Source organism: Argopecten irradians, chromosome 13, assembly GCF_041381155.1.
Source record: "Argopecten irradians isolate NY chromosome 13, Ai_NY, whole genome shotgun sequence".
In the NCBI taxonomy this organism is placed as follows: domain Eukaryota; kingdom Metazoa; phylum Mollusca; class Bivalvia; order Pectinida; family Pectinidae; genus Argopecten; species Argopecten irradians.
The window spans coordinates 9,187,268-9,205,335 of record NC_091146.1 but is presented as its reverse complement, the minus strand read 5'-3'; the positions used below and the strand labels follow the sequence as shown (position 1 = coordinate 9,205,335).

At 31.8% G+C, this 18,068-nt stretch overlaps 1 long non-coding RNA gene across 1 annotated transcript; it reads left to right on the top strand.

The window, feature by feature from the left end:
* The first annotated feature begins 8,090 nt into the window (after nt 1–8,090).
* LOC138306183 (uncharacterized) lies at nt 8,091–11,698 on the top strand. Its single transcript, XR_011205797.1, has 5 exons — nt 8,091–8,372; nt 8,787–8,852; nt 9,830–9,917; nt 10,470–10,510; nt 11,175–11,698. It is a non-coding gene; the product is annotated as an uncharacterized lncRNA (long non-coding RNA).
* Nucleotides 11,699–18,068: the final 6,370 nt, after the last annotated feature.

Sequence of the window (18,068 nt, the reverse complement as noted above, 5' to 3'; positions counted from 1 at the left end):
TATGATACAGACTGAATGTTTATTTTGTCAAAACTGATCAGATATGTTTATTGGTTGGTTGTTGTAAGACTACAGTTTTGTATTCAGTTAACTGCATAGTAAACGATGATATTATCAGCTATGATAGTATCACCGTGGTTCACTTTGAATCCTTATTTTTTCTTTGGATATTTAAAGCTTTGTGTTTAAAGTACTTTGTTTTTGTATACATTTCGGTATTGTTAGTATGAACTTTATGGCAAAATAGCTTTGAAAATTGTTAAGAGAAGAAAGATATGAACACGATATCACATTTACATATAAAATATAGAATGCATATTTTTGTGAAAATTGATGAGTTGATATACATGTATTAGTATATAAATATCAATGAGGATATGTAACAAAAACCTAACAGTATGTTGAATGTTAAAGATGATCTATACAAACCATTGATATGACTAATAAATTATTTGTATAACTTTAACATACCCATGTGTAAGTGTCAAAATACAAAATGTAGTATGTATGAAATGTAATAATATGAAGAGTATTTTTCATGTAATTTTATAAGCAATTTTACAGTATCCCATAGATAATATGAATTTAACCCAGTGCAAGAATACGTATAACGCTGTACCATACGAGGACCATGCAATGAAAAGCGCCCAATGTCATGTTATATTTGAGATATTATTTACATAGCTGGCTCATCCATGCCATACGGTTTTGGCAACACTATTGTATAGTACATTGTGTTATAATATCATTGTCATGTCACATGTAATTATGGCATCACAAGCTAAATTCTACTTTGCACGATTGTCTCGGTAATTCGGGCATATATTTCAATGCAACCGTTTGATGTCACTATATCAACAAGATTCCTTTTTATTAAGATCGGGCTTTATTTTTAGAAAAAATGCTGGTTTTACTATGGAACAGACAAACAGCAATTTGAGTTAAAATTCTGGAATATTTCATGTTTGGATAACTGACTTTGATGCAGATTTCAAATCGGCGTGATATACTTTAATTGTGAAAATGTAATAAAAACGTCGAGGTATCGGAGAAAATATATTTTAAATGTTGGTATGAATGAAAGGGTAAACTACCCATGGGATCACAAAATATGATGACATGACATTTTATGACCCTCTTGTAGAATATCCATATCATTTATTTCACATATAAAAGAGTTTTCTTCTTATATAGAAACGAAATCGCAAGTTTAATTTATATTTATGTAATCATTGGGAATGTGATAAATACAACATTGCACCAGTGGCTACGTTATATGTCATTTATTAATATCTTGAAATAGTTAACTATGGTACTCACCTAAAGGCTCGTGCCATATACAAATTGAACCATTTGAATCAATAATCTATAGTCATTCGTACATGTAAGATCATCTGTATATTACATATGCGATGTCATTGAATACTTTTTGTAGAGTTAAAACACAGGTTGTAGTTGTATTACATTCCCATGTACATGTAAAATATTTTTTGTTTGAATTCATTATACTAAATAAAACAAAAAGCGTGTGATACCGAAAGTGATACAACTTATGATCCAGATATATTATTTGTAAAACTACGTAATAATTTTAATTGTAAATAATTCATAAATAAAACGTATTAATGTATATCAATGAGTTTTGTTGTCATTTGTTAACATTGCAATATTGTCATTACTTTATTACATACATTTGGTTTTTGGGTTTTTTTTAGTTTAAAGTCCTATTAACAGCAAGGCTCATATAAGGACTTGGTGTTTATTGGCGGAGGTAAGCCGGAGTACCCGGAGAAAAACCACCGAACAGTTGTCAGTACTTGGCAACTGTCCCACATTGAATACGAACTCGCGACCCAGTGGTTGAGGGCTTGTGGTTATATGTCGATACAACTTTACCACTCGGCCACTGCGGGCCCATACATAAATATTTAAATAAATACAAAATGTAACAAGTTTCCGATATGGAAAGGGGAAACGTGCATTGCTATGTGACAGGTCGAATGCTACGCTCGTCTCAGATGACAAAATAAGTGTATTATAAATAAATAACACTACCATTGGAAGTTCAAAATGTTATTTAAGCAAATAACGGTAGTAAATTATATTACACAGTTTTTGCCATGGTGTGAATGAGACATAAATATTTGTTTCATCTTAATATACTACTGATATTTAAGCAATGATATATCTATGTTTTAACTTCGTCGGGGTATGAAAGCGTAGCAGATTCTCACAAAAGTTTGCAAACAAAATATATTTCATAGCACGATGAGGTTAACAAATAGTGACATCAATGCTTATAATTAATTTTTCAGACTACTTGATAACATTAAAAATACGTTTAAACGTACGATTCCATTGATTTTCGAATGGATATTTTTTTCAAAATCAATACGCAACATAGACTTGTCTATTGTGACATCATGATAACGTCACGTTTTCGCGCCATTTTCGAATTATTTTCTTCATAGTATAATAAGTAAAAGTATCTGCCAATCAAAAACTCGGATTTACTATGGAAACAGATAAAATTAATTATTATTATATAAGATTGGCTAAATGCGAGGCTTTGTTCAGATTTTGAAATCAAGATCATGTTCACTTTAGGTATTCAAAGTTTATTTGCTACATGATGAAACCCTGACGTTATCGTTTGATCTGAAAATATAAACACTTGGTACTTGAGAACCGGTTATAACCAAAGAACAACAATCAAATGTATGGGAAAGATAAAACATGTGACATAAGGGGAACAACTCTGCTATACTTATCCAATAAATATATAGCTCGTTGTGTGAAGTATATTTGCTTTAATATTGTTTAAGAAAAGCTCATTATATCATAATTCAAGAAATGAACAGCATTTCTGCATTAACAATGTTGACCAATTTAAAAGAAAAAAAAATCGTAGTTTCAATTTACATTTTCATATTAAATGAGAAAAAGAAGCAAATTATCATGCATTGATGTTTTGTATGGAAACGCAACTATTTATATAGGGATTGAATGTATTTTTCTAATTTTCATAGCGGCTATGAATAGCAGAAGGTATCTAAATATCTTCCGAGGAGCGCTAACGCGCTCCACGGGATATGTAGTTAGCTTCTGCTATTCATAGCCGCTATGAAAATTAGAAAAAATACATTCAATCCATATATTTACATTAGAATACCTTATGAAAATAAAAATTCTTGAAAGGTTTCTATATTATTTTTAAAATATGACACCCATATACGACGAGAAACTAGATTAATGGAACAGCTGGATGACGACGTCGTTCCACAACGTCGCGTTTTCAAGCTTCCACCTTCCGGTCAACCTTTGTTTGCAAATGACAAACAATAAACAAGAAATATTGTTAAAATAAGATTTGATTGACTTATTACAGTAAACTTTAGTTGATTCTATATCAAGAAACAACACATTAGATATAACACATTAAACTATTGTGGGGGACTATTTTTTATTGATATGAAATGGCGCATTGTTTGAAATCAGCTGATCGATGCACGAGAATCGTTGTATTCATAGTGTATTCATAGTGTTTTCAAAGGCAAATGTTTGTTTTCGTCAGTTGGTTGATTCATATAGTGACGAAACACTCAGAATGTAAATATATTTGTATAGTTGTACATGTTCCTATAATAGGGTGGTGAGAAATGTCGTCATTTCCTATATTTACATAGTTGTTTTTTAATAAGGAAGTGGGAAATGTGGTTATTACCAATATTGATATAGTTTTTCTTTAACAATGAAGTGAGAAATGTCGTCATTTCCAATATTTACATTGTTGTTTTTTAAAAGGAAGTGGGAAATGTGGTTATTACCAATATTTATATAGTTTTTCTTTAACAAGGAAGTGGGAAATGTCGTTATTACCAATATTTATATAGTTTTTCTTTAACAAGGAAGTGGGAGATGTCGTTATTACCAATATTTATATAGTTTTTATTTAAAAAGGAAGTGGGAGATGTCGTTATTACCAATATTTATATAGTTTTTCTTTAACAAGGAAGTGGGAAATGTAGTTGTTACCAATATTTATATAGTTTTTTATTTAACAAGGACGTGAGAAATGTCGTAATCTCCAATATTTACATAGTAGTGCTATATCGGGAGCTGACGTATAATTAAGATCGACCGATATCCAAATGCGAAAGTAAATATACCACAAATTATCAATAACAAGACACATAAATAAACACATTTTGAAAAATTTAATATTGCAAAATAGTTCTTTATTGAAATATGACCTTATATATTTACATAGTTGTACATGTTTCTATAACAGAGAGATGTGAAACGTGGTAATTTTCAATATTTACATACTTGTTATATAGAAGGGAGTTGGTTAATTCTTGAGGTAATTTCTTTTCAAAATATTTTATTGTCTGATGTTAAAGGCAATCGGAATTGGGCAACAAACAACATACCTAAACACGCCCTCTCCTTACATATTACCAGTACATTCAAACCAAGATGTATAAATATAAACCAAATAATGTCGGTTACTATTTTATCTAATGATGACGACATCATAAAACATCAAGCTAGGCAGGCATTGATAAACATCATATGAAGTATCCTAGTTTATATCATTACAAATAGATGTTACAAGATATTCAAAGAAATTCAACGAAATTCATTTGGTATCACTCACAAAGCGAATACTTGAGGACGAGCGATATTCACGATATTCATATTGTAACAAAAAAGTTAAGCTCCCGTGGATATGATATTGCAAAATGTACTTCAAAACAATTATTTTGGTTATATATTGCGTGTATAATTCGAAACGTGCGTTTTAAATAAAAAAATGGCAACATACCGGACCAGTACCCAATTGACCACTCACAACCCTGTATAATGTACTTATCATGTCTAGTTCTAAAGGAATTTTTTAGTGAAAGTTGTAGCTGTTATCTTCCGTTAAACTGTCGGCTGAAATTAGCATATTTAGTGGGTTTTTTTTTAATTTGTATATGTATAAGTGACTATGCTGCATTGTTATTTCTGTAAGGATGGAATGGGCCACCCAAGCTAAAAAGGCCGTCATCAGACATGCTGATGTTTATAAGTGAACCGATGTAGTACTATTAATTGAATGTTTAATGTTTCTGTCCTGTAGTCATTATCTTATGAACACATTACATTTGTAAAATGAAATGTAACATGTACTTATCCTCTACCTGATTTTTGTCGCAATGACGATATATTATATTTGTTCTCGACTGATTACGAAATCTTGTACACATAGAGACTGAGATGAGATATGAACCTTAGTTATTATTTGAGATACATATCCAGAATATATTTTGTCAGGTATGAATTTACGTAAAACTACCAATGAAAAATCTCTACTAAACGCATTTGGAGGAATTTCAATAGATTGGTTTCTTGATTGAATTAAATAACCTGTCAAACTCTGCTTGATTTCGTAAATCATTAAACAGTATTATAAGAATCGCCCTTCGTCATAGAAACTTGCTTAGGTACTATATGTTCAAAACAGGAAAGAACTATGTAATCGTGGAAAATATTTAAAATCCTAAAAGTACTAAAAATATTCCTAGATCTTGATAATATGTTATGATTTGTTTTCTTTACATTTTCCATGTACAAATGTCGTGTGTAACAGTCTCACCTGACTTCACTGTAAATAATCTTAGGCTAGTTTCTTATCATTTATCATAGTCTTGAAAATGTGTAATATGACTAATACAACAATTGCAACATGTGGTATTTTAGTAGTTACTTTGATATACATGTGTAGTTCATTGATCTATCGGCTGCTCGGGATGTGTTTTAGCGTATATAGTCATTTTGAATACAATGTATGTTGCATTGTTTGATGCAGAGTAATGATATAATCATTAAAAATACATCCATCTTTATCAAATTATTAGCTCATCATTTATCAATGATATTTTCACCAATTACATCATGATGTATACATATACATGATAAAACGTAATAAACAATCAATCAACCAATCTGATTAAAGACGGTAATGGCAGAATTATCCGACATCAAGTTTTAAATACTGTTATTCGTCTGATAACATTATTTATGTAGGCATGTTGATAATTTAAAGATGCACATCCCGTGTGATAATTATGTAATAGTGTACACAACACAGATAAGTGTATAAAGCAATATAAATACCTGTTTGGGCCGTGGTGATACAGTAATGATGATACTTCCGTAGTAAACCCACGACTCAAACACATTACACAAAGGTGGACTTGTCTGACCAAGGTAAGTCAGTAATTTGTGGCCATTGATAAAGAAGTACTGTAGATAATATCTAATAATTATATGCTTAAAGATTTTACCTAAAACAATTAACGTGGGGCCGCGGTAGCCGAGTGGTTAAGATGTCGTCCATCTCTGAGTTGCGATAATCTCTGGTATTTTTGCTTTCGATTTTGAACTTGTCTTATTTGTGTGTCTTTTTATTGATAATACCTAATATTTTTACTTAAATTGCTTTTTAATATCAATTAACCCAAAATATTAATAACCTCTGTATTATAGAAAAATACTATAAACAGGAGCAGACGAATTAGCATTTTCATTCAGTTACAGAATGTACTTACCTTACACCATTACCACTATTGATAGTTTTAGCTCATTTTACTTCAAGATCAAAATATTAAAACTGCTTATTTGTGACCCGAAAAAAATCCATGGCATTATATCCTATATGGTGTTAAGTACTGATTACACATGCACCAAAAGCAAGATAAATTATCCTATGTTATTTTTTGTGTTAATTAAACACATATATACACGATTAAACACCATTTTGTTCAAATGATGGGTACTGTTAAGGCTCTATCGGCGGTAGAGCTTCTTTAATGTATGTTGCTATCTTGTTTTATCTCATTTAATATCAAAATGCAAATTTAATGTTATTCTCTTAAAATGGTCTTCATTGTTAATTCAGAAATGTTGCCCAATTTGTCTTAAAGCATTACCTATTGACCTATTTTGAACCAATCTTTTATATAACATAGTTTCATTGAAAGTTGAATTTACATTAATGATAACAACCAACTAAATAATTTAACATAGACCACAGTGTTCAACTTTGTTAAAGTTTTGTACTGTATTATTAAGACAAATGAATATTAGCTAGCTTTTGTGTTCTATAATTAAAGTCTAGGTTCTCATATGAGACTAGATAGAAAAAAAAGTTTGGGTCCTTCTGCTCAAACTCTAAACAGGGTAGCTTCATTGAAATCAGGCGCATTTTGCACTAAGAAATCTTGAAATTCTAATATTTTTACCTATTCATTATCAAAATTGAAATTTTGAACCTAAATCTCAATATGAATTTCCAAATTCATAACATGGTTATCTAGGAATAATTACCTGTCAGAAAACATTTTTACTTTTGAAATTCATAATTAGCCAGCCAATCAGCGGCCGGGTTAAAATTCTATCCTGGGCTCAATCTTGTATACACAGGGGCCATTTCGAAGTTTTTTTTTATTTAGTTGGTTGTTCCCTATAGCGACTGGTACACAGAGTGCTCTTAAGTGTATGAAAACGACACTCTGTTATCACCATGTAACAGGTAATGTCCGTCCATAGGGTTGTCTCCCACATATATTGCACGTTTTGATAAACATACAATTGCAAAATAGCTTTAAAAATCAAATTATAAAATACATTAAAAGTTCTATATCAAAGTAACGTGAAACTGATATTATGATTATTGATCTTTTGATTATAAAGTGACAGCGTGTTTTAAAAGTCGTTTTGCAATTGTATGTTTTTGAATGTCTTTTTTGTTTCATGTTTTTGTACTTTCGCTTTTGAATATCGATGGATGCCAAGTATCAATGAGCTCCTTTTTATAAAACAAAAGTGTCAACCCTACCTGATGGAGTCATGTTACAAGGCATTTCATCTTTGTATTTCCATTTCTACTTTCTATTACGATGGTTTATTGTATTACGTATTTGAATAAAGATACGAGGAATCAGTTTATATTAATACACCAATTGTTTTTTTTTTTTACATTTCAAATTGAACAGCATCTTTTGTTGATACAAGGAAATCAGGCATTAAATTCGGTAATAATATCGACACAATTCTTGTCACAGTTGAATATTCATATGTCTGTTTCTGTGTGTAAACTATGCTGTTACTGTCTTTCAACAGACCTTGTTTATAACTAAGAAGGTGAGCTTGTACTCATTGTAATGGTATAATATTTTCCTCAATTCTTCACCATAAGTGTCATTCTCATTCAATGCCAGAGAGATATTTCACAAAGAGTATATATATAGCCATTTTTTCAGATAACATCATTATGGGAAAGCATAGAAAGAGTAGACGAAATGGAATTCAAAACAATCCTGGTAAGAACGTTAATTCTAAATCACTATAGTCTTTAAAATTGACATTAACGTAGCTTAGTTATCTATTTTTTTCATAACATTACAAAACATGCTAACACCATGCAGCATACGACTTTACGACTATGATGATAACTTAACTATAGTAGCCTCTGTAACAATTAAGCTTTGGATTATTAAATTCTTGGACTCTTTGAGAAATACAAAAAAAGAAATAATAAAGTATAATGATGTTAAATTATTATGCTAGGGTTGTTCAAATACATATAAAATGGTTTATGTGTAAAATACATGTGTCTTACTGTTTTTTTTTATATATACAGTATATATATTAATATTTAAGGCCATGACAATACGTTGATCTTGTACATATGTACTTAAATCTTGAATATGTTGGTTTTCTTTGTTTCCTAACAGGTGTAAACATTTACGAGGGGCCGGTGATAATAGGAGACCATGCTGTAATTAATAATGTTGTGCCAGGTAACGTAGATAACTGTACATAAAATGTACATAAAATGGCAGATAGAAATGTGTCCAAAGATATATAAGGCATCCTCGAATATTGATGGACTATCTCGTAGTGAAGCATCAATTTGATCACAGGCTAGCAAAGATTTCCTTTGAAGACTAGCGACGCCTAACCAAAGTATTATGTTTTTTGACTAAATGACTAAATTGCGTTCTATTGAGTTTTATTGAGATAGTCTTAAGATCGTATTGACGGGATGAATATAAGGTTCGCTTCTAACCATCGTTAGGATTACCTTAACCATTGACTTTATCCGTCCATCGAGGAACGTGTAACGTCGTTTATATTCAGGTTAATCTTTGAATATATGGTATGGTTAGGTATGACCATATATGGTATGGTCTTTGTGATTATTCAGCTGTGTCATTATAGTAGGAATAGGATGATCGACGATAAAATGCTAAGACACACAAATGCTAATGCTAAATGTACCATTTTCTATGACATAGAAGTCTTATAAATATGTACATAATATATACAGCCTTTACTTTATATTAATTTTCATGTGATGTATAAATCATTGTTTTAGGTTATGGATAGAGGCCGATTTAATAGTTTGTTTTTATTCTAACCTCGGACTTCATGACTTATCAAATATAACCAACTTCTATTTATCAACTTATATATTTTAAGTATACCATATAACTTGTGATAAAAAAGAAAACGGGGGAGGCTCTCCTCAAAAGAGGATGACTCCTGTGCTGGGAAATAACAATCTAATTGAAATACAGATTATCATTATCACTCTGTTTCTTGGAGGATCTGATAACTTTTCAACATGCATATACATGCAGTTTTGTGGTGCTCTTTGGTCGAGATTCTGGTCCCGAGAGGTCACCAGAATGTTACTCGAAATGCGATGTTGTCAGATCATCTATGAAATAGAGTGAATTTGAGGATCTGTATTTTAATAAGACTGTTGAAATAGGTGACAAAATGCGCGGCCCCCAATTACCGGCTTTGAGGGATTGAAGCATCGCCTTCTCCCTTGGCCTCCCATGCACAAAGGCGCTATCGTAAGTATTGTATTTAATCACATTTATTAATTACCAAGATTATAATGTTGATAGGTATGATTCTAAGATCTTATATAGGTATAGAAGATTCGATTTGTTTGTTTGCAAACGCCAGTGTAAGTTAGCATTTACAAATTGCTTGAATTTTATGTCACGGCCCACCATACCTAATTAGCTCATGAATACAAAGGACAAAACAAACACTGTCTGAATTACAAGGTAACAAATGAGATTAAATGTTATAGCTGTTTTTTTATGAAGTAATATAATGGATAAGGCTTGAATCCACAAAAAAGTAATTATAAATAAAATCGGGGAGACTCTGCTGACTTTGAGGAATTGAAGAATCGCCTACTTGGCCTCTCATCCACAAAAGCATCTTGGAAAGCATTATTTTTCTATATACCTAATTACAAAAAAGTGTAGCTCATAAAATGACAAATACAAATTGTACTTATTATCAAATTGTCGAAGTTTACAATACATTTTTTTCAATGTCGCTTCTCAATTATTACACATATTAACCTATTGAAAACTGAATTCCTTTGACAGATGCTGACCACAAAGCTTTTGTGTCTCCACCTTTAATCTATGTGAGTACATTCTTAACGTTTGAGTTATCCCCCTTTTGTATCACTCGGTCAACAAAAACACGTGATCAACCACGATTGGGCAGACGTTCAGAAGCAATTACAGTGCCAAGTATATTGTTGTAAACAAATGTATTCATAACATATATTATTATTTAAAAATGCCTCGTGAATAACACAACATATCTGAACATATCATCATGTGAAGTGTTTTGTTCTCGTTGATGTAGCCTACATGAATTTGTTCTTCAGATGGTTTTTATGTTATCTTTGTACTCTACCGTTTTAGAAATTGTTTAATTGATTATAATAAATAGCTATTGTAAGTATCACATCTTGAGATTTTCATCTCAAATAAAGCTAATATTATGCATGTATGGCCCCGGTGGCAATACGATACGGACTTGGTTTATTTACCCGAAGGTGTAATATTTCCCGAGGCTGTCGACACTTCCCTTTTCTGTTATGATTCAATACTTATGTTTTACAAAAGTCACTTTGTGTATGTATCAACGAAAACGAAAATATGTGATAACATTACATTAGTTAAAACTATTTAAAGTTTTGGCTGTTGAAACGCTATACTCCCATGGTCAGCAGATACAAATACATATGCAGTCCAACTGAATTCAAGGTACAGTAATAATACTTTTTCCGTGTGTTGCAGGAAGGTGACTCTTTATCCCAGGTTTCAACTCCGAGGAGTAAATCTTTGCAGAAAATAACAATGTTTGATCTACAAATACAATTGGACTTTTTAAACATGTATACACAAATGCTAAAACTTGAGTTAGAATGGATCCACCTAGAAGCGGAAATAAATAAGATAGGAAAGGAAATCGACGGACAGTTAAAGATATGAAGTTATGCTGGGAACATATATATCAAATAAATGCATAATATTGTCAATGGAATTCAGTTATTTGAAGACAATGCAGTAAATGATTATGTGAATGGTGTATATATATCCATACCGTTTTCAAGATAATGAGGTTATTTGGTGCATGGATGTGCAATCTCAATTACAGTGTACATTACTCATAGTTTTAGATAAGAGTTAAACGATTACGTAATGTTATTCAAATGTTTATGAGACATGTCTGAGAATTCATTATGATACTACAAGGTGTTTTTGTTTGTTTTTCCAGCTATTTACCAATTAAACCCATACATTGTGTATCTATATATTTACATTTTCGTTGTGTGTTTGCTATATAACGTTACCAACGAATTCGGCGTTAATTTTTGTATGAACGTCACTTTGATGCGTACAAATATGTTGACGGTGAATGAGATCAATGCACTGATTTGACAAATACATACTTTTTAAGGTCTTAATTTGAATTTTGAAAATTAACTAATTCTCAAAGATCCAATCTAACGAACATATAGTTTGAACATGTAATTTTTTGAAATATCTCATAGAAACCGGATTTATATCATTGTGATTAAAAGTACAGTTATGGAAAACTTGTCGAAATGTTAATATAAGAAATAATTGAATTTTTTTGTTCACTGGGGTATGAACAGAAATTTTAACATGGCGCGCTGGGCGCCATTTAAAATATACGTCAAAAATGCCGTTCATATCCCATGAACAACAAAAAATAACAATTATTTCAATTAATTAATTTTCCCGTTTCTAATATGACTCAATCTTTTTTTTTTTTTTTTTTTTTTTTTTTTTTTTTTTTTTATTATTAATTAACGTCCTAGTAACAGCTATGGTCATGTAAGGACGGCCTCCCATGTACGTGGCGTGTTGCGGTGTATTTTTTATATTATTTGTCTAAGAAACAATAGAGTGCAATCTTGAACAAACTTGACATTTATTCTGAATATGTAGGTACCTACGAAGTATAAAATTTGTTCAATGATGCACCCAATGGTTTCTAGATGAAAAACGTACCAAAAATGGTCAAAATTGACTAAATTTCAACATTTTTATAATTTTTGCATATTTAGGATGGTTATCATAGCAACTACAATTGCAATGATATAGAATTATCTTAACTATTACGTCAAAGATGTACTCGATATTTGATATTCAACAATTTAATCACTAAATAACAGATTTGAAAATTTGATTGATTTAAGGGCCAAATAGAGACCAAACCTTACAAAGTCCTTTGTATTCATTGTTGGTAAAAACTAATATATAGCGTAATTGCATAAAGTATTTGTACTCGGCCATATGTGTGAACTCGGTGACAGGTAATGTGCAGAGACACTGCACACTTGCGTTTGCCGAAGTTGTCAAAACGTTGGTGTTCAAGTAGCTCAATGTGTTTGAGATTGTCGTCTGACTTGACGATATAACATGTTAGGAAGTCATGTGATTATATAATCTACGGTAGATTCATCGAGAGATGGAACAACTTCACTTGTGTTCGAAAATACAATGGGTATGTGGTGACGCGTAACTGTGAACAAGTGGATTTATAGCGGTGCATGTTTTATAATACATATAATTAAATCTCAAAGAACAAAGACAAGAGGACATGTTTTTTACTGACCTCTGTCAGGGGGGCCTTACGCCTGTTCACCCCAAAGACTCGATCGTAGGACGAAGACAGACACAGTGGTAATGTTTACATTTGATATTCATCATTTTGCACAAAAATGAAAGCACTGCACGTCGGGATAATTTTTACCGTTTCTTTAATATAATTGTCAATTTAAAACATGTTTATATTATATATAAATATAAATTATATATATATACATTGTGTTGTTTACATTTTTCCAAAATACTATGAAAACCAACACTATACTATACAATATACAGCACATGTAATATTCGTCAAAATGTAAACAAATCCATGTGTTTCTTTAAAAAAAGTAGTCCCTATACGTTGATTGAACATTGTTTTCATACGCAAGTTGCAGTTATGGTAAACAAACTCGCCTAGTATTTGCGTAGAGTGAACAAGCCTAGCAATGTGAAATATACATGTAGTATAATAAACATATAATGCCTTGTTTAAAGACCTGCTTGAATGCTAGTTTTGTTTCACATATTGTAGATCATACATAGTTATATGACTCAGCTTGGATCACTTTAATACAAGTTATTACTACAGAATAACTTGGGTTATTTAAGAAACAATTTCAACTTTTCAAATTTGTTTATTTCATTAATTTAGTTTAATTTATATATACGAGTTGTCCCCCTTCATAACATACAGCCCCATCGACCTTTTGTAGCTCGCCGGAAGTGACCTTCCCGGTCTTTTTTGTCACGGTGTTAACGAAAACCCTCCCTCCTATTCCCTTTAGAATGAAAGAGATTTCTGCGTTGTTTTTATGTCTTTTCCAGCATCGCTGGAATTTTCCTCATGGTTTGTGTTACACCTATGAAAGTCGCCATTCCAGTTATGCAGTTACAGGAGAATGGACGTTATATTGAATGCTTCAGTAGAGTTTGTGCCATGACTTTGGTTTGTATACTTCTGCGCGTGTGTTTCCTTCGTACTTTTTAATATCATATAGTTGGGCTGGCAGGACTTCGCTGTCATCAGCCCAGGGAATAATTAAAATAATATTTCACAAGTTAAATTGGCATATTTTGGATGATCATTGGATTCTCCTTGATCATCAAATGTCTTGAATTTTCGGTCATTTTAAATTGTTATTGCACTTGTTTTCTACTGGTAGTGATGCCAGTTAGGCAGTTATTGACGCCCTTTGATTGATGCGTGGGCCGTAATTGACGCCCCTTGAATTGTGTGGGCCGGTATTGACGCCCCTTGAATTGTGTGGGCCGTTATTGACGCCCCTTTGAATTGTGTGGGCCGTTATTGACGCCCTTTGCTGGTTGTGGGCCGTTATTGACGCCCAATATTAAATGGCAAAATAAACACCCTGGCCATTACTATCAATATTGTGTTTGTTGTTTTATTAAAAATAAGTTCCAAACAATAAACACGTGTTTTCCATCATGTGGTTGCAAGCTCAAAACCCACACGGGACAACCGCAATGTAGGAAACCCATGTCGGTGGTGTGATACTTTACAAGATCTTGAACTTAAATGATCCTATTGTATGTACTTGTAGGATATAAAACAAAACAAACTGGTGGTAAAAGGAAATCTTACTGAGAGGATTTATTCTGTTCCTCAGAGAGCGAATTCAGAATGAATTATTTGTTTGTAAAAGAAATCCCACAAGTTTAGATATATATTTCTCTCATACCTATACATGTAATACTGGCTAGTCCAGGGCATTGCACCCATGTCTCTTGAAGCCGTATTGCATGGCTACCCATGTAATAAAGCCTCGTGACGTCACAGCATCACCAAATTACTATTTTCTAGGCTCAATTTTAACAATATCTTTTTGAAATTAAGCTGGATTCACTTTAAAAGATACAAAAAACGGGATCTGTGTTGAAAATATCACGCAATTTTTTTCATGTATGGAGATTTGACTTGCAGTCGCGTTTTTTTCGATTTTATTGCAAAATGGCGAAAATTTATTGAAGTAAAATTGCAACAAAACGTCTGACTCAAGGTATGAGAGAAAAATACCCTTTGGATCACAAAATGTTGTAAAACCCCAGGCAAGCCTCGGGTTTTACAACAATTTGTGACCCTCGGGTAGAATATCCCTATCCTTCATATCCACGTATGAAAGAGTCTTATATTATTATATTTGAAAATGATTGCATTCGGTGTTCTTCTTGTTCATCTTTAATTCATTCTTAGTGCATTGTCTTGTGCGGGCATTATCTCATGTACGATAAGGCATGGGAACTTGGTGTTAACATGATCAACCATGATTGGGCAGACGTTCACAAGTGCCAAGTATGTTATTGATTTTGTAAATTGGTACATTCGTAAAACATGTTATTATGTTAGAAATCATCACTGACTATATCATAATGTAAAGTGTTTTGTTCTCGTTAAAAAAGTCTGATCTAAGAACGTGTTTTTAAAATATCTTTGAACTCCAAGGCTGCAAGGAGCCGTTTAATTAATGCTTGTATATATGTCACTTATTATAATGTCGTATTAAGTCATACTTCAAGTAATATATGGCTATTATATTTAATCGACATTACCGTTTTGTAACATTTACTTATTTATTATAATTCATTATCTACGTTTTCTTATATTACTCAAAATTAACTTTCTGTATACATCAACAAAAGCAAAAATGTGTGGCACAATTTTAGACAAAACATAGGTTTATGCTATACTCCCATGATCAGCAGATACAAAAACATACCCATTTTAATTAAATTCTAAGTAGCAATATTTTCTCCATGTTTTGCAGCAAGGTGACTCGCATGTACCATCTCCGGGGAGTAAATCTGCGCAGAGAATGACTGATCTACAACTTCAATTTGACTTTTTATATAAACAGATGATAAAACTTACAATGTATCTATCTACATGTAGAATTGGAAATAAGTAAGATAAAAAATGAACTTTTGAAAGCGCATTTAAAGATGTGAAGTCATTCTGGGAATGCACACATGTGTGTATAAATCACTTGTATTTATAATTTTATTTAATGCTTTATTGAGAATGAGAATGGTGTGTCTGTATTCTTAATATTTTTCATGATAATTATGTGATTTAATGTATGGATGTGCAATCTCAATTACACTGCACATAATAGTTGATAACTTTAGATAAGGGTTAAACGATAAAGTAATGCTAGTTAAATGTTTAAAGGTTTCCATGAGAATCTCCTATGATAGTACAAGGGCTTTTTTGTGACCAGCTGTTTATCAATTAAAAACATATGTTTGTAAGATAATAAATAATCCAATTGTTCGATGTCAAAATTGATTGGACCTGCAATATTTCAAATTGAATATGAAGTATAAAATATGATAGTTGTACCATCGGCATATATCAAAATACCTACGCTAATCTCACTGTAAACCTCTGTCGGGTATAGATCGAATTTACACTGTTTCTCTTTCTTGATCCACCTGGTATATATTGCAAGGGACATAACTCTTTTAACTACTACTACTCGAATACATAAGATATCGGGAGATTAGAAGCGTAACAAAAGGGCACAACTCTGGTTTACTTAACGCGGCAAAAAACTTGACGCGCTGATAATAATCTATTTTTTAATTTTCTTTTATATATCAGATACTCACAGGCATTGATGATCGTTTAGGATTCATATCAATATCAATTCAGTAGTTTTCGACAATAACTGAATTTTTTATGGTACGAACATCGTTTGAAAGAGCTGAGATTTTCTGATCAGAAGTAAACACATATTTTATATATAAATTATTCCATAAAAGTTATTATAGACACGTTGATTTTATTACTGAGATAGGGCTACGTGCGCTGCTATTTATCATCGAAGCATATCTTAATACGGTATATTAAACTTCCCCATTAATTCTAAAATCCATCGTCACACAAACCCATTCATCGTTCTATAAACTTAATTCGATGTATGGATGTATAAATCATTTGCCACTTACGACCTGATTTTTTTTACAATAATGTATTGAAGAACATCTGTCAGCAATACTGTCAGTCATCTCTACTTAGAAATATACTGCTGACAAGTAAACTACTCATGTAGTTATAACTGAACCATCTATTTGCTGAATATTAAAAGAAAACTCAGGCTTCAAACACTCGATAGAATGTTTTACAATTATCTTCAAAACGTGTTCCAATTTGGGTAGCGACATAGAATATATTCTATCAATTATCAATTAATGTCTAAATAGATAATATTTATGATAGTGATGAAGAAATTTAAAACGAAAAAAAAAGTATACTTTTTTTTACATTTTTGTTTCATATTCCTACCGTAGTTGTATGACATGTGCGGTTTTTGGACTGAGGCTAGACGTTATGTTAATCACACATTTACATCAGCAGTACCTCAAAGTCATGCTATCTATATCTATGTCACATAAGGCGGTAAATCTGTTTAAACAAGTGTTTGTTGCTCTATTAAATGCCAGGTTTCAGTGTTGACCTTTCTTGGTATAGATCTTAATTGAAAGGCGAATCTTATCATGTGACTCAGTTTTCCTATCCATATGAAGGTTCCTTTCTAAGTCTTTAGAGTTTCTGGTCAGCTTACTAAATGAACTTTTATGATATTTTGTTGGTATTCTGGTTTCATGACTTTCGTTATATTATCCTATTCTATTGTTTGTATCATAAGTGATCTTATACCTGTATAACTTCATATGATCACTTAGTACTAACTTTTACACCATTTAAGTTGTTATGGCATGCCTGAGTCGTTAACGTGACTTTAATAGAGGTTTTCTATGATTCAAAAATACACTTTTGAAATATATGAAAAAAATACAAAGCACAAGAGGTCACTTTTTTACGAGGCTGTTATGCAAATTTTCAATCAGAGGTTTAAACCAATGAGCTATATATGTCTATATATGTGCTCCCTATATCATTATTAATTCGGGGATAAACCGGTTTTTTTGTATTTATTGGGATATGGGAGCACAAATGGGAAACCAACGGTAAACACTGATCATTTTCGTGAAACATGACTCGGGTCCTTTGTGCTAATCGGTTTAATGGAAAATTAAAGTACTGGC